Below are 14,601 nucleotides of genomic sequence, written 5' to 3'. Positions count from 1 at the left end.
AGTTAGAAATGTATACTCCCCTTCCTTTTTTTTTTTTTACATTTCATTCCTCTTGAGTTATATATTAAATTAAAAAACCTGATTACCAAGGTCTTATTTATTATTATTCAATAATAATAATAATAATATCAGATTCAAACAAGAGAAACCTTTGGGAGGTGTGTAGGGGTGGGGAGTAGTAGGGTGGGGTAGGTTGTCTATTTCATGTCAGCTTGCCTCGTTTACCCTTAAAACTGCTCAAAGGAGAAAAAGCCAAGACTATGCATTAACAACTCTGCGTGAAAAGCCTCACTAAATGTTAAAAATTAAACACATTAGACTTCTTTCTAGGGAACAAAATACTAACGAACCCCGTGCATGTTAGTGAGCTGCGAGTCTTTCATTTACTAAGTAGTGCCCACGAATGCACTTCCTTGGATTGCATGCAAATAGATTCTGAAGCTAACCAAATAGAACTAATCAACAAAACCTGTCTAGGAGGCACCTGGGATACAATTGGGGAAATGTCTGTGAGCAGACTGGGGTAGTGAGCCTTCTGCCTTCCGAGACGCCCCTCTGGGGTGGGGGTTGGGGTTGGGGTTGGGGTAGCGGGGTGCTAGTTTCTCCCACAGCTCAGTTCCCTAGCCCCCTGAGGGCTTAGAGAGCCAGGCAGAGCCCGCACGCGGTGGTGGAGCACTGCACCGGGAGGGCCACTGGGCATGCTCAGAAGCCGGCCGCTCGGGTTTCCAGCAGGCGGCTAGTGCATTACACCAGCGCGCGCGGCCCGGGGCGGAGGGAGCGGCCAGTGGTGGCCGCGACCGCCACCACCAGGCAGAGGGAGACTTCGTGGGGAGGGAAAGACCCTTCTTTCCACTTGGAGCAGCGGCTTGCTTCTGCTTTGGACAAAAGAGAACCCAGAGTAAAGGAGACAGAAGAAAAAGAAAAAAAGGAAAAGTGACAGCGGAGGTTGAGGGGGGAAAAAAAAAGAAAAGAAAAGAAAAAGAAAAAAAAAAAAGGACGTGAACCGAGAGGCCGGCGCGCCAGGGAGCCTGAGGCGCGGGGGCGGCTGTGCGGAGCCCGAGCGCCGCCGCTTGGGCAGGTGCCGCGGCCGCTGCCCGGAGGCGGCATGTGACGCGCGGTCGCAGCTGCCCGCGGGCGGAGCGCCCTCGAACCCCGGAGCGCACAGCGCGGGGCAGTTCGGCGCATCTGGATCCACGCGGCGCTCGGCTCCTCAGAGCTTTCGTCTGGGCGGCCGTAGCGCTTCTGGAAAGAGGAGCGATGAACCCAAGGGCGGCTCCAGCCTTGGCCACGCCGTCCTAGGACTCTTGCCCCAGCTAAGCGCGGAGCAGGCGGAGAGGGGAACCCGGCGTCCCCCGCGCACCCGGGAGGCGCGCACGACCGACCGGCGCGGGACGGACACCTGGAGCGCAGCAGCCAGGTGAGGTGGGCGCCGCCGGGGCGGAGCGGGCTGCGGGAGCGGCCGACCTGCTTTCTCCCCCTTCTCACATTGCCACAGGAGGAAAAAGTTTTCAGCGCAGGTAGGGTAGGGACCTTCTTTGCTTGTGGGGAGTTTATGGAGGTCATGGGGAGGGACGAGAAAGCCACGCTTGAGGATTTGGGGGGGTCGGGAGGGATTTCACCCAGGCTAACGCGCTAAGCTTTGGAGTCAGAGCTGAGAGTGGGAACCGCCAGGGTGGCACCAAGTGCTGGGAAAGCGACGGGAATAATGGAGCGGTGGCCAGGAGAGGAATTGGGGCGCCCCACCCCGCTCTCTTTCGCTTGGATCCTTTCTCTAAAGCCCAGTGTGCGGGCTAGAGGTGTGTGGTGCGCACTGTCGTGTATGTGTTTGCGCGTGCCTGAGTTACCACCCCCCATGTGATGTTCTAATTTACTTATTTAATTAATCAGTTCATTTATTTTAAGGTTAAATCTGACATTCGCAAACCTCTCAGTAGGGCTCCTTATTCAGAAATGCATTGGGGTTGAGGTGAAGTGAGGAGACGAATTTGACCCTTGGTAATACCTGGGTGCAGGCACAAACTGACCCCAGAGCAGCGTGGTGAACTGCACCGGATCTCCTCCCCGGAACCGTTCCCCACCCCAGCTCCTTCCAGCTGGGCCAGTTTCTGCGTGCTTTTCAGTGGTGTGTGTGTGTGTGTGTGTGTGTGTGTGTGTGTGTGTGTGTGTGTGTGTGTGTGTTGGGGCGAGGGGGTGACTTGAGCAGCAGGATTCACTTGTCCACTTTAGCAGCAGAAATCACTTGTCCACTTTGCTTTGTGCGTGTGGCTTTTCAATGGTGTGTGTGTGTGTGTGTGTGTGTGTGTGTGTGTGTGTGTGTGTGTGTTTGTGTGTGTGTGTTGGGGCAGGGGGGCGGTGACTTGAGCAGCAGAATTCACTTGTCCACATTGCTCCATGCGTGTTGGTATTGCGATCCGGTTGTGCGTGCTAGTGCCAGAGCGCGTGTGTTCCCTTCTTCCTAGCACGCAGGTTGCAAGTGGTGGGGAAAGCAGAGTTTGGGGAGCTACATCCATATGGACAGATTTCAAGAATGCAAACATTCATTGGTCTGCAAGTGTTATTTGAACTTGTCCAATGACTGTAAGGATATGTTTCCCTTCCGCTGTCTGTGTTTGCAGTGCGAAAAAGGATGACTCTTTAGGAGGCAAACCTTATTTATTGAAGCGTTTATGTTGTTAGGGACACTTTAAAAATTTTTTTCCCATTGTGCACTTCACACAGACTTTTCTCTCTTGGCATCTGGGTTTCAAAATGACAGCTAACATAATACCCCTACCCCCCCCCATTTAGAGTCCCCAGGGCTGCTTTGTGATTTATAAAATGTTTAAAAAGTGCATGTGTTGATTATGTAGTGCCAAATAATGTTATATCCTGAGATCATTATATTGCAGGAGTCATTCATCACTATTTCCTGTGTTTGAAACAGTGCCTCTCTATTTACTTAGGCGAATGACTCTGCATTCAAGAATATACTGTGGGGAGGCACATAGAATAAATGCCTGCAGATAGGCAGGGTTGTGGGTGTAGCATGTTAACAACAAAATAAAACAGAAACACTGAGGTCTTTCAAGTCCAAATGTGGTAGCATAGATATGGCGTTGGGTGCTCCCTCTTGTTAGAGGAGCTGTTATTGCCAAGTGTACATAGAACATGCCTGCTTCTCCAGTATGGGTTCAACATGCCAGAGAAAGGTGATTCAGCCTCCGAATCACCTATCTTTGGTTTTTATTTACTTGATTTTTACTGACTAGCTTGATCATAATTAGCTAATTATGATTTTTAAATTAGAGAGCTTGTGAATTTTTTTGAAATTGATTTCCATATGGAAATCCGAGACTACATTAAATGAATGATTTTAAAAACAACTACATTGCAGGCCTGATTTATACTCTTTCCTACAAGTCTGTCAGACTCAACAGGGACATAGAAGTGTTGGCAGTTTGAAGAGAAGTGAATTGTACACTAAAATGTATACTGTTGTAAACTATTATTCAATAAAAACATGGAAGTGTTCAAAGACTATTTGGGTTAGCAGTATAAACATTTATTGAGTGGATTTGGCATCTAAAGGACAGAATGAGGTAGAAAGTTTATTCTGATAAAATCTTTGACAATGCATATCTTTCTAGAAAGCTTTTGCAAGAGTGAAGTGGGGAAAGGAGAAGCCTGTTTATGCAATTTGTCAAGATTTGGAGAAAGAGTGAGGCTCTTATACTAAGGCTACTTTTATGGTAAATCTACAGTTAGTGTTATTTATTTCTTTAAAGTTTTGAGAAATATGGAAATATGCTATACCTTGTTTTTCTCTGGAAAAAAGGGAAAGTATCACTTCAAAAGTGTCACATATTTCTGAACACTAGGTTATACTTCAGTTTCTTTAGGGCACATCTCTTCACTTGCTTTATACAGAAAAATCACTTAATATCTCAGAAATATTTTTCTTTTAGGTTTTAAGTATGGCATGTAAAAATACAAACTTTTGGTAATGATATTGACTTAATTGTGACAACCTGTTGGGAATAATTCTAGGAGAAAATGGCAGATTTACAGAACTGGAATTTCTTAGAGATAGTCAGTAAATGAAATGGGCAGAACATTGGATAACATAATGAAAAAACAAAGCTGTCCCGTGTGTTTGCATATTAGTAATATTCTCCCCATAACTTTCCTTAAAGTATCCAATCTTCTATCATTCCCTGAGCCAACATACTTTCTTGCCTAATGATGGTGTTAACATTGGCTGAATTAGCTGCTTACTCCTAAATGGCCTGGAAGATGTCAGTGTAACTGAAGACACTGGTTTTTGTTTACCATGCGGGGAAGTTTATATTGAGAACAGCTGTGATGTAGTGGCACTTCGGATAGGAGCTGAATGAACTGTGAATCACATGAAGATAGAATCTCTGATCAGTATGCAGAGTGATGCATCTGTCCTTCACTTGTGGAGCCTAATTTTGTGTCATAATCTATTATGACTAATAGATTTATCCTCACATTGTGGTTTGGAAGCAATGGTGATTTAACTGGAAATGTTGAATTTTATACATGGTATTTGTGAATTTAGAATATCTTTTTTTTGTTCTTACCGACAAATATGAAATGGTATGTATAACTCCTATAAAAATAATCAAATATGGGAGGAGGGATTCAGGTTGTTGAGGGACAAGTACTTGGAGGGTGCCACTCAGAAAATGGGAGTGGTAATAGGTGTGGCTTAGAAAGCTGGAGGCAGGGCTTGGGTTTTAAAAAGCTAGACCTTTGAGCTTTCACTCCCTCTCTGGCAGGACCATAGTGTGTTAACTTGGTCTCTGTGTCTCTCTCTCTCTCTCTCTCTCTCTCATCATAACATGTAAATGTTCTCAATTTTCCTGAATAAAGTTTAAAGTGCCTGATTAATCATGCGTTCTCCTCAATTCTTTGTTGAGATTAATGCGTGATGAACTTTTTGATGTTGGGGGAACAAATGCTGACCTCTCCTGTTCCCCCAAAACAAAGTCCTGGAACATGACGGTGGAGCCTCCTAGTGGGGGTTGTATTGTTATATGGAAAACTGAGAAATGTTACGTATGTACAGACTATTGTATTTTACTGTTGAATAAAGAAATTTAAAAAATTTTTAAAAATAATAATCAAATCTCTCCACCAGAGGTATTAACCAATATATAATGTTCTTTATGTGCGGTCCTTGAATGCAGTGTTTTCCTGGATATGATGACAATGAAGAGTTCTATAAAAATAGTCGCCCACCAATCTCTTTTTAAAATAATTTTAATGAGTGATGAGGGGGATGGGGGGGAGAGGCACTAGAGCACTCATCAGCTCTGGCTTTTTGTGGTGTTGGGGATTGAACCTGGGACCTCAGAACTCCTATCACCCTCATTAGTTAAGTGGAATCCCTATCCTAGTTATGAATTCACAACGTTTTAGAATCAAATTTCAACCTCAGTAGAAAGTTTTTATTTTGTCAGGCAAATGTGAAGAGATCATCTAATTTATGTGACAAGACACATGACCTTTAAGTGAAATTGGAAGTTAATTTGGCATGCCTGTAGTTTTATTAAGATGAAGGACATGGTCTTTGTTCAGGTTAAAATCACAGTGATTCTTTGACCCTTAAGTGGGGTTGTCACTGCATTTCTTCTACCGTCATTTCACAAAAAAAAAAAAAAAAGTTTGTATAGGTACAAATGATACCCCCTTTCAATTGTAGACCTAACATCTGAAAACTCTGTTAGACTTTTCAGTCCCTAAAGGCTACATACATATCCTGGCCAATATAAACCTGCATTAGCATTGTCTTCAAACAAAGACATTCTTGGTGCAGTGAAGCTATTGAAAATAGTAAAACTCAGTGGGCATTGTATGGAAATTGTGTTCCCTCTCTAGAACACTGCTTTTCCATTGTACAAATGGAGAGGATGATGATTGCCCTTCCCATGTTGCAAAGTGCTTTCCAGGTCAGTAAGCGTGGTACTTTTTTCTTCTCTTGGAAAATGTCTGAATTAAAATAAAATGTTGTGCACAATTTGAACCTATACACACTTTGACATTCCTTAATGTGGAGCACAGAAAGCTAATCTGTAATCCTAGTTCCTTTGACTCAGTAGTTGGCTGCTTTGTATTCCTTTTCATTCAGCTAAAATTCATAAAAGCCCTCCCGTTGGCAATTTTGTTCTCTCACCAGTTGGAACTTCCTGTTCATATACTCCTGGGAGCCAAGTACCCTTGGCCATACACACTTTCTGATGCTTCCTCTGCTGTAGCTGCAGCTGCATCTTGCCACATTAATATAGACCTAGGATCCACTGGCCAACAAAATATTTGAGTTACTATCATCTTCTCACCGGTTGTATGCCAGCCCACCAGTTAGATGAATACTTTGAAGAGAAATGATAGTGGAAAATGATGATTGGATGTGGATAGACAGCAGTCATTGACAGATGCATTGTGGGCTTTGCTTGCCCACTTTGCCTTGCAAAAGACCGTGGGGGGGGGGGTAGACTTCTAGGTTGCTCAAACAGTGCAAACAGGGAAGAAGAGATTCTGAAATTATTTACTTGTCCTAACTTGACCTCTAGTAATGTTCATGCTCAACTACCCTAGTGTTCTTAAGTTCATTATATTTGCCATCATATAGCATCAGATTTCTATCATGTTTTCAATTAACCTTTTCTGCACTATATTATGATTTTTTTTTCTAGAAATACTTCAGCTATGGGGGCCTAGTGGTGGCAAATCTGGTTGACTGTACATGTTCCAATGCACAAGGACCTGGGTTCAAGCCTCCAGTCCCCACCTGTAGGGGGAAAGCTATGGTAAAGCAGGTCTGCAGGTATTTCTCTTCCTTTCTCCAACTTCCTTCTTGATATCTGACTCTCTCTATCTAATAAATAAAGATAATAAAAATTAATTAACAACAACAAAAAAGAAATACTTTAGCTATGATGGCCGTTCTCTTGCCAAGAATTTTCTCTCCTGGGGTAAGACTCAAATAGTTTCTTTTTTCCAGTCTCTGCTATACCCCTAAAGTTGCTAAGACCCTGAATCCTATGCATAGCCAAGCTCCTGACAGTGTATCCTTTCTGCATAGAGCTTTATCCTGCCAAGTTCCACACAACAGATAAATTCTCCTTGTCTGTCATTATTAGCTGGATCAAAACTCAATTCTTCACACTGCTCCTGGTCACTGTAATTGGAGTTGCTAACTATCCACTACAGAATTAATACCTTATTAGTCCATTTGTTCTAACCAAGCCCCACCCTACTTCCTGTCCCCTGTGTTTCCTTGAAATCTGGTATACCAGCTGAGCCAGGAGTTATTCTACCTTCAGTCACCTCTAGTGCAGAAAGTGGTGCTGGTTTGGGCATCCTCAGTCAGTCAGGAGACCCTCTAGCTATTTCTGTTCAGCTAAAATTCAGGTGAGTTATAGTCAAAGTAAAATATCAAGCTATTTCAGAAAGGATGGTTCTATTAGCTGTCTTCTGCAAGGGGACAATTCATGGTTGTGAGGTACTGTAATGTTCTTCTATTGAAACCTAATTTATTACAGATAGCTATGACTATAGAATAAATTCATACACAATCACCCTCTCAGTAAGTTGTTAGAAAGGGATATGTTGATAATTTTTGTCTACATTTTTTTTTAACTTAGCACTTTGAAGCAGATTCCTTTTTTACTAGAATTAACCACAGGGCCCAGACTAGAGAAAAACCTAGTGACTGCCTTAGAACCACTCTTGCTTACTGTCATTTGAAGTTGAATAGTGATTTCTCACCACTGTTTACTTTCAACCTACTAGCATTTTTCAGGTATCTAGAATCCACATAAGTTTCAAATACTGTTGAAGCCTGGAGAGATAGCATAATGGTTATGCAAATGACTTTTAGGCCTAAGGCTTCAAAAGTCCCAGGTGCAATCCTCAGCACCACCAGAAGCCAAACAAGCACAATTGACAAAGCAAAAGCAGTGGAACAGTGCTGCAGGTGTTTCTCTTTCTCCCCATCTCTCTCTCTTTGATACAGAATTTTATATTTTGCTATTAATTATTTATTGGGTAGAATTTGAGATGAAGGATTAGAAGGAGAGAGAGAGAGAGAGAGAGAGAGAGAGAGAGAGAGAAAGGAGAGGAGAGGAGAGGAGAGGAGAGGAGAGGAGAGGAGAGGAGAGGAGAGGAGAGGAGAGGAGAGGAGAGGAGAGAGGAGAGGGAGATGGACCTGCAGCACAGCTTCACTACTTGTGAAGTTTTTCCCCTGCAGGTTGTGACTGGAGGTTTGAACATAGGTCCTTGCAGCTGGTAGCATGTGTGCTCAACCAGGTGTGCCAACTCCGTGTCCCTTTTCTGTCTTTTTTTCTTTTTTTGTCATTGTGTTTATTTTATTTTTCCTTTATTGGGGGATTAATGTTTTACATTTGACAGTGAATACAATAGTTTGTACATGCATAACATTTCTCAGTTTTCCACATAGCAATCCTTGTCCCTTTTCTTTTCATGTATCTCTCCTCTTGATTTCTGTCTGTCTATATCCAATAAAAATATTTTTAAAAATTGGCCCAAGAACAGTGAAATTATTCATTAGGCCTTGACTTTTCAAAACAAACACACAAAAGTAAACCAAAATAACGTGAAAAATAGCTTTCAGGTACAGCGTCTCTCATCTGGTGAAATTCTCATATAAGAATGTATCCTTCTGGGGGCCGGTGGTTGCTTACCTGGTTGAATATACAGGAACCAGAATTGCCTTGCTGTTCCTCTTTGTGAAGCTGTCTTTTCTTACTATCTTGTTCCCAAATTTTCTTACCACCCAAGAATCAGCTAGACTTTTTTTTTTTTTTAACTTTCCTTGAGTTCAGTCATCACCCTCCTTTTCCAGTGTTGTTTTAAATCCCATAATTTATTTGATTGTAAGAAACTTAAGACAGGCTGAGCATTTATGCCTAGGAGATCCCTCTTCTGAATTTGGTTGTACTTAATATCTTCAACATTGCATTCTATAGTCAAGGACAACCCAGCTAGTGTTTATTTTTATTCTCCCCAATGAAGTTTACATCATGATAAGAGTATATAATAGGTGTATTTTAATAAATAGTTGCTTGAATTTAGTGAGTCCTACCTCTAGCCTTCAACCTACACAATTTTATCTATTATACCAGATACTCTAGAGAATCTTCTTTGGCTACAGGAGTGGGACTCTGCCTTCCATATGATTAGCATGAGGTTTGAGCAACACAGGAATTTTACAGGAGAAGTTGATATTAGAAAGTGATGTGAATCCCCTAGGATTTATAACCACAGAAATGTTACCTCATATTATTCTGGAGACTGGAAGTCTGAAATAAAGGTGTTAGCAGGCCCACATGCCCTCCAGAGACTCTAGGAGACCTCCTTTTTCTCTCTCTCTCTCTCTCTCTCTCTCTCTCTCTTTCAAATTCTGACTGCCTGTATTCCTTGACATGTGACTGGCTCTAGTCAAGTTAATTCAACCTGGTCTTTTGTGCCCGTATTTGTTCTTAATCTTTTCATTTACAACCAGTGACTAGCAGCCTCATTTCAATGCTCTCTGACTCTAACCCACCCAGCCCATCTGATTTTCATCTTTACCAGACTCATAGAAATCACTGCCAAAAGTGACCTGTAAGTTCTTCATCATAAGACAAATGATGCTTCCTTGGGAATCCCCTTAGCATCAACTTTAACTTCCCTAACTTCCAAAGCAGCATTCTTTTCCTTTAACTCCTCTCTTCTGTGGCTCCTCTTTCTCCTCCAGCTTCCCAATCCCTAAGTCTCCTGTGTGAGACTAGCCAGTATTTTCTTTCTCTTCCGTTGACTCCATACCTTTCTCCTCATTTCTTCTTTTGTAAATTCACTTACCTTCGTTTTTTTAAAACCCTTTACTGTGGATCCTACAGAATTCATCTTCTCAAATCCAGTTCAACTTCTGGAAGGAGCATTTTCCTAAGCATGCTGGTGAGTACAGCTTTTATTTGCTTCTTTCTCAACCTCTTCTGCTGGGGTTTCCCCTTTCCGTCTTTCTTTCTTTCTTTCTTTCTTTCTTTCTTTCTTTCTTTCTTTCTTTCTTTCTCCCTCCCCCCCCCCCCATGGACAAACCTTATTTATTAAGCTGAAACTGTTGACCAGAAGTGGAAGATTCATAGCATAATCACAATTACCTGATTTTTCTAGGTTTCAAGACTTTTTTCTTCACTTTTTTTTTATTGGTGATTCTTCTTCTGCTAGCGTTTGCCATTGGTGATTCAATAATGATGAACAAGAATGTGAGCTAAGAGGGGTACAATTCTATAGAATTCCCACCACCGGAGTACAACATCTCATCCTCCCCATCCTCCTTATTCTTTATCTTTATAGGAGTATGGACCAAAGATCTTTATGGGGTGCAGAAGTGGGGAGGTTTGGTTTCTGTAATCGCATCTCCACTGAACCTGGGCATTGACAGGTGGACCATACCCCAAACCTGTTCCTGTCTTTCCCTAGTGGGGCAGAGCTCTGGGGAGGTGGGATTTTAGGATTAATTGATGAGCTTGTGTGCCAAGGGAAGTCAGGTTGATATTATGCTATCATCTGCAACAAGGTGACTAAAACACAGTAAGATATAAAAGCAGAACAAAATGTTTAGTAATCAGGACCCTAAGGGTAAGAATAGAACAGGTGAGATTTGAGGTCTTCATATTGGAAACAGTCTTGTCAGTATGTAAGATAGAGTTATTTGTAAATAGCATTAAATGGCATATATCATGGTAAGGTCTTATATGGAACCTCCGGAGCTTTGCTTGTTTTCCCTTCCTGCTTCTTCTGATCCATACCATTTGACACTGCATCTGCTGATCTCAACCAAATCAATGCAACCAGTGCCACCTCGACACGTTTCACTTCCGACTATGTCCGGAGACATCAGGCCTAGGATGTCAATCCTCCAGCTCTGATACTCAGATGAGACCTTTTCTGGACTCTTTAAGTTCCATTTTAGGTAGCATTCCTGCTGCTGGCAGAGTTATAGAACCTAGATATAAACTAGGGAACATGAGATAGAGCACACGTACCCATGTATGCGTAAGTTAGGGGAAATATATATACCTTAAAGTAAAAGTGTGCAGTACTCTACAGTTACTCAATAAGTGCAGCAAGCAAATAGACCTAAAAAGACAACATAAAGTACTTCATCAAACCTCGATAACATCCTTATTTATTTCCTGTCCCTTGACTAACTAACTCTAACCCTGTCAGATAAAGTAAGGACTACAAAAGCTGGATAAGGGCAAGAGACTGGCACATTCTAATGATGGCCTTTTTGATCACTACCAGGCCACCCCATCATCTGCACCCCTAGTCAGGGAATCCTGGGATTCACATATAGATATGATAGGTCTAGACCTCCAAGAGATTCACCACCATCACTGGTTTCTTATTTTTACGAATAACATTACCATCCCCCAGCTCAACATTTCTGGGCGATCTTCATTATTTTTTGTCCGCTGCTTACCACATTTAGATACCAAATTGAGATAACCAAGTACTAGTTCAAACCTCATGGCTTCTTTCCTAATCCTTGCACCTTAAGCCATGCATTTTGTTTTTCATCACCGTTAATGCATACTCAAATAGCAATAATAATCTTAGTAAAGGTCACACTCTAATTCAGGACATCTGGATTGTTCCTCAGAATGTGCTTTTTCAGCAAGGTCATACCTTTATTTCTTTCTTTTCATGTTCTTTGAGCTTCTCAGGTGATTTCACTGGCTGTAACACTCTTTCTTTCTAATCCATTTTATAGAGATTTGTTGAAGATCATTTTTTTGCCCTGTCTTCCAAAAACAAAGCAAAGAAACAAACAAACAAAAAAACCCCCAAAAACTCTTCAGCACTGTTCTATTTCCCCATTGCATAACAACTAAATCCTTACATCAGAGTTCAACTCGTGTTCCACTTTTTCCCCTAGCTTGAATTGACATTTTAATTTCAATCTCAAGGCTCAAGGTCACCTTTCCTTTACACTCTATGCTTATTGTTCTCTCTACTCTCTGCCATTTTCATGATCTTTACATGTTCTTATGCTGCTTTGAATGCCCTTTATTACAAATCCTCATGGACCCAAATTTTAGCAGTTTGGTTAAGACTTCTTGAAATGACACTTCTCACTATGAATTTATCTTTTAGTACTTTACCAGATTCACAGTTTTGTGACTGATCACATTCATTCTTGTTTGTGTGAATATGTGTATACATTATTTAAAGTACCAGAGTGTGAAATCCTTCAAGTAAAATGCTACATTTCATATGTCTTTGATTTCTCTGACATTCCTGGGACAGTCTTCCCCAGTATACTACACTGACATATGAATACGTAACTGTGGGGTTTATGCTGTTTTTCTTGTGACAAAAATGGTATGAATTTCACAAAATTTAAACATTACATAAATTTCACAAAATTTAAACATTACATATTATGTCAAAGGAAAAAAATCCATCGTAACCCCCAAGCCGCAAACGATAACTATGGTTGACAGTGTGTTACATAATCATCTGATATTGTTGATAGACATCTGAACATCTCCTTTTGCTGTAACGAAAATTATGATAGAATTTTGCAACCTGATGTTATATGTAGTTCTACCTCTCTTTGTCTAAAATTGACAATCTGTTCCAAAAGATTGACTGATTCTACTGCATAAAAATGAATTCATTTAAAATGGTTCCATAGTATAGAAGTGTGTTTGCTTTGTATTTCTGATCAGTTATGCATGTTATTTCTTTTTCACTTTCTATGCCCCTAGAGTTGGCCTGTACACATTGGGATTTGTGTCAGACACAAATACTGCACCAGATCCAGTCTTGTGTCTTCAGTCTGATGTTGGCTGGTGTACAGATAGAGACAGAGAGGGTTTTAGATACTCATCATTTTGCCCAGTTATAGTGATCATGCTTGATGACATATTCTCACAGCTCAATTTTAAATTGAAATTTAAGCTTACACATAATAGATCTGTGAACAAACAACTTAATTTGAATTCACAATGTGAACTTATCCAATACACTCATTAATTTTTGTTCTACAAATGTATATACATTTAGAAAAATAAAGAAATGGGTTAACAAAATATTAAGATGTAGGGGGCGGGGCAGTAGCGCACCAGGTTAAACACACATAGTCCAAAGTACAGGGACTGGTGCGAGGATCCCGGTTTGAGTCCCCGGCTCCCCACCTGCATGGCAGTGAAGCAGGTCTGCAGGTGTCTGTCTCCCCCCTCCCCCGTCTTCCCCTTCTCTCTCAATTTCCCTCTGCCCTATCCAACAACAATAATAGCAACAACAACAATAACAGCAGCAGCAACAGCAGCAGCAACAACAACAATAACAGCAACAACAGTGGAAAAAAGGTGACCTACATGAGCAGTGAATTCATATGAGAAAAATGTCATATGTCTAAATTATATGAGTGTTGGCAAGGGTGGTGTAGTGCAAGGTAATTGTCAAAAAGAAAATTCCTAAATGAGAAACCTGAGTTCTTAGAAGAATGGTTACTGTTCTATTTTCTTTTCACCAGAGCACTACTCAGTTCTGCTTTTTTTTAAAAAAAAATTTATTTATTTATTCCCTTTTGTTGTCCTTGTTGTTTTATTGTTGTCGTTGTTGGATAGGACAGAGAGACATGGAGAGAGGAGGAGAAGACAGAGGGGGAGAGAAAGACATCTGCAGACCTGCTTCACCGCCTGTGAAGCGACTCCCCTGCAGGTGGGGAGCTGGGTGCTCAAACCAGGATCCTTACACTGGTCCTTGCGCTTTGCGCCACCTGCGCTTAACCCGCTGTGCTACCACCCAACTCCCATCAGTTTTGCTTTATGTTGGTGCTGGGATGGAACCTTGGAGCTCACAGCCTCAGACATGAAAGTCATTTGTATAACTGTCATGTTGTCTTTCCAGCCCTACAATATGTTACATATTACAAAGAAAATAAGTGTGGGGGGAATAGCATAATGGATATGCAAAGAGACTTTCATGCCTGAGGCTCCAGGGTTACAGGTTCAATCTCCCACACCACAATAAACAAAATAAAGTGCTGTGGTAAAAATTTTAAAAAAATTTAAAAAAGAAGGTAAAAGAAAATAATAAACTTAGAATGCCAAACATCAAAGGGCTAAAGCTTTGAAGCTATAGAAGACCTCTGTCTTTGTCAGTGAAGTTATATAAATATGCCTACATATATATATATATATATATGTATATATATATTCTATATATTTGCATGCATTAGGTTAAACTGAGGACCCCAAGATAATGAAAAGCTCATTAAAATGCACAAAATTAAGACATCTGGATATTATTTTCACTCAATTTCTGTTTTTTTTTCTTTTCTTTCACTCACTCTTTTCCCAGGAATCATCTTGCTTTTCTTTTCACTTCTACATACATTCTCTCTCACTCCTCTCTCTCTTCCTCTCTCTCTTTCTTTCTCTCTCTCTCTGCCTCTTTCCCCCTCTCCCTACCTCCTTCCCTCTGTTATTTCAGCTGCACTTAAGTTTCAAGTGTCTGTAGACACTGTTCTTTAGTCTAACACCTTTCCCTATAAGTACTAGAGATCCATTTCTAGCA

At 41.3% G+C, this 14,601-nt stretch overlaps 1 protein-coding gene across 5 annotated transcripts in view; it reads left to right on the top strand.

Moving 5' to 3' along the window:
* The first annotated feature begins 526 nt into the window (after positions 1-526).
* Positions 527-14,601, top strand: part of CHRM3 (cholinergic receptor muscarinic 3) — a 549,914-nt gene continuing 535,839 nt past the window's right edge. For 3 of the 5 annotated variants that reach the window (XM_060193346.1, XM_060193344.1, XM_060193345.1), the window contains exon 1: positions 583-1,417. The gene's annotated coding sequence lies outside the window, so the exon portion shown is untranslated. Of the gene's footprint in view, positions 1,418-14,601 lie in introns of all 5 variants that reach the window. The other 2 variants (XR_009550419.1, XR_009550420.1) reach the window with 1 other exon arrangement.

The sequence above is a fragment of the Erinaceus europaeus genome, chromosome 6, assembly GCF_950295315.1.
Source record: "Erinaceus europaeus chromosome 6, mEriEur2.1, whole genome shotgun sequence".
Taxonomy (NCBI): domain Eukaryota; kingdom Metazoa; phylum Chordata; class Mammalia; order Eulipotyphla; family Erinaceidae; genus Erinaceus; species Erinaceus europaeus.
Note: the sequence above shows the minus strand (reverse complement) of the source record. Positions and strands in the feature narration are given on the sequence as shown.